We start from the raw sequence: 3797 nt of genomic DNA, 5'->3' as shown, positions 1-3797 counted from the left end.
TATTTTGATGCATGTATGCATGTGGTAGGAGGACCAAAGGCTTGCAGGGTTAGGAGGCTGAAGAAGAATTACTTTTTTTTTTTTTTTTTTTTTACAGTAAGCAATGTTCATAAAAGCAAGGAAATGAAGAAGAGAAAGATGGATTGAGAAAATGAGCCCAAAGCTTTGATAAAATATGAAAGAAAAACTTGCAAGGGAGTAAAATATAAAAGAGAACAAAAGAATTGCAGCAGGAAAAAATTGGACAATTAGAAAAGCATTATGGTAAGAGGAAGTAAGCAAGGAAAATGGTTATATTTTCAATCAATACTACTTTTCATTACTTAAATGTAATGATGAGCTATAATTTACTATGGATTATTATGTCTAGATTCAGAAATACAAGGCTCTGATCTTCACAAGTTTGAACTTCATATTATATACAAAAAAATCAACACAAGATAATACAGTATGATGAAAGCAGTTTTGCCTCAGCAATCCAGTCACAATGCTGGGAGAAAGGGGGTAGCTTGAGATGTGATGCTGGATTTTGGAACAGAGTTTATTTGAAATGGTGGCAGCATTTCAGGAGAAATAAAAGAGATCTTGCCAGTAGCAGCAATCCAGAAATTAAGGCCCAGTAGGAATACGTGGCGGGAGAGTGAATAGGAGCATTACCCTCAAATTCTAAGGAGCTAGAGAGTTGAGAGCGGAAAGCATAGGAGACAGACATACAGAGGAGAAAAAAGAAAAGAGAGAGAGAGAGAGATAGCAGAGAGATAGACAGAAAGAGACAGAGACAGAGAGAGGGTTGGGGAGGGAATCAAATGACATGTTTGAGTGTGAAATTAGTACATGTTACTATTCTAAATGTTGGGATTTCAAAGATGGCTAAAATATATTTGCTACTCTAATGACCACAGTGTAGTCCAGAGGAATGGATTCCCAAGGAAGGAATGACAATATACATCATAACAGCATGATGAGGCAAAATGGACAAACACTCATAGAGTACTTGATATAAACATTACTTCTCACTGTGGTTTGTAGCTCCTTGTACAATGCATGTTTAGCATGATAAAGCTTGCAGACTCCTAACACCAAAATCACAAACATAAGTAACCAATGAGGGTTTTATGCTATTGTATTTTTTAGATCTGATTTAAATCAGATACAGTCTTGTCATGGCTCAGTATCCATATTTTCAACCAAATGAAGATAGAAAATATTTGAAAAAGTTTCTAAGATAACTTGAATTTTTACTTTTATAAATATTAGACTGGATCCACATGAATTGTGTGACAGCATCAAACTAGTTTTCATAAATAATCTAGGGATGGTTTAAAGTATATGGGGTAGAAATATGGAGAGATGGTTCACCAGTTAAGAGTACTGGCTGCTCTTCCAGATGACCAGCTTTTGATTATGAGCACCCACATGACACCTCACAATCTTCATCAATTCTAGTCTCAGAGTATCCGATGTCCCTATTCTGGTCTATGTGGGCATCAAGCATTCATGTGGTGCACAAATATACATTCAGGCAAATCATTCATACACTTAAAATAAAAATAAATCTTCAAAAACGAATAAAGTATACATGGGAATGAGTATATGTAATCTGCACATATAATAGTATTTCCTATAAAGAATGTAGCATCTTTGGGCCTTAATATCCTTGATGTGTCCTTGAGTAGTCTCTCAGATACTGAGATGCAAGTATTCTGATGTCATACTCATTTTTAACAAGAGGATATTGAGGCAGAGAGAGTTTATGTAACTTTCTTAATATTGCATCCCTCTGAGTAGCAAACACTTGCAGGTATCAACCACACTTTAAAGAAACTGATACTGAGAAATATAAAGGGAATTGTCAGGTATGAAAAGCTGGAGAAAGGTATCTTAGACCAGGCAAAAATACAGTGCAGAAGCCAAAATCTATGTCACAGTATAGAAGGTTTGCTAAGTAAGTTGGTACAACCTGAGATTTAGTAAAGCATCTTCATGTGGAACATAGCGTTGACGGTCCCCTAAGAAAACTCTTTTTGCAGCCACTGTATTTTTTATAGATTTATTAAGTTGTCAAAAGTATCCTATTCATTTGGGTGCTCTGTTTTCTTGCTTGTAGCTAAACCCTACCTAAAATTTTCTTCTCAGCCACAGATATGTCACAAAACTATTTCCAAATTAGTAAAACCAGAAAAGCAAAGATAACATAATCCAAACAGCCAAAGTTACTTGCTGTTTTGATTTATACACCAATTAAAAGTATCTATCTAAGCTCAAAACACCTTATAGGCTCTGCCAACAGTAGTCAGAAACTTGTTAACTCAGCATGTAGCTGGTGCCTCTGCCTTCTCTCCTCATTTTATACAGCAATTATCACTCCCAGCTTCCCTCCCACATTCCTGGTCATCCTGCCCCCTTCCTCTGCCCATGTGCTCAATTTCCTTTATACATGCCAAGCCTACACCTGATACTAACCAACAGCCCCGGTGTAATAAAACAGAGAACACAAAACTCGAAGGTTGCTTTTCATGCTGATGTGTGACAGGGCAGTTATTACATTTCACGGAGGTGACTGGTATGCAGATGGGTTTGGAGATTGGCTGTCATGCCCAAGTTTAGCTTTTAAGATATGTTCTGTTCTTGTGGAAATCTTTTCCATGGCTGTCTTTTTTTTTTTGTTCTATTCTTCCATCCCACTGAGAAGGATGAAAGTGAAAGTGTCCTGCTCCATCTTTAAGACTTCTATTTTCCTCTTCACTAGTCTTGTCTCCACTAATTGAATTAGGAATGAGTTTGTTGTGTTTGCCTATGGAAAAACACTCCCTTTCAGAGCAGCAATTCTCAAGTGAGCTGAGAGGAAGGGCGTCAAGCATATTTATTACACTTCCAATGACTCATATGTTAATAGCCTAGATGCCTCAGGGTCAGTTGAGAACCTTGTGCGTAGATCAGAAGGATCAAAAGCAGCAATTAATTTAGTAACAAGGATAAGTAAAATGATCATTATTCTTGAGAGAACTGTTTTTGAGAAAATGGATTAGATTCAAGTTTCCTTTTGTTGCTTTTGACAGTTGGCTTTTAAATCTTCAAACAGAATGCCCTATATACATCTCAGCTTATCTTTATGTTATATGTGTTTGAATACAGGAAAGACATTGCTCCTATTGTAGAGAAAGTCAAAGTCTCAGGGGAGGAATATCACATTTTTTATTGTTACAGAGCAATAATATCTAGACTATTTCTGTAGGGCATAAGAAGGCCACTTACAATTTCTTTTATGAGACAACCTTCTCATGGAGGGATCCTGAAGGAAGCAATTGCTAAGAGAAAACTTATGACTCTGAGTTGTCCAAGAAAAGACAAGTGCTTAAATCTGAGCGTGGTGACTCATGTCTATACCTCTAGCTTAGGCAGGAAAATCATGATTTCCTGACTTTCCAATGACAACAGAGTGGATTTACAGCTCCTCAAATAGTCTCATTCCTGGACCATTTTTCCATTTTATCTCAGTGGAGGATCTATCCCAGTCACTTCAAAGGACTAATTTATTCCAAGTCAGTTACTATTTCATTAGACAAAACAATATAAGTTAAAATAAAAATTTCATCAAAAAAATCAAAAAGAAGATCTAGGGATAACAATACTTGTAAGAGACGTTGAAATTTTAAATTGTGCACTAAAAAAGAAAGGAAAAGTAACTAACACAAAAGGAGGGATAAATGAATAAATCAATAAATAAAGGGTTTGGAGGGAGAAAAGATAAGGGGAAATTATAAGATTATAGTATAATCTCACAAAATTAAAGAAAC

This window comes from Peromyscus eremicus, chromosome X (genome assembly GCF_949786415.1).
Source record: "Peromyscus eremicus chromosome X, PerEre_H2_v1, whole genome shotgun sequence".
In the NCBI taxonomy this organism is placed as follows: Eukaryota; Metazoa; Chordata; class Mammalia; order Rodentia; family Cricetidae; genus Peromyscus; species Peromyscus eremicus.
This window is presented reverse-complemented; position numbering follows the sequence as displayed.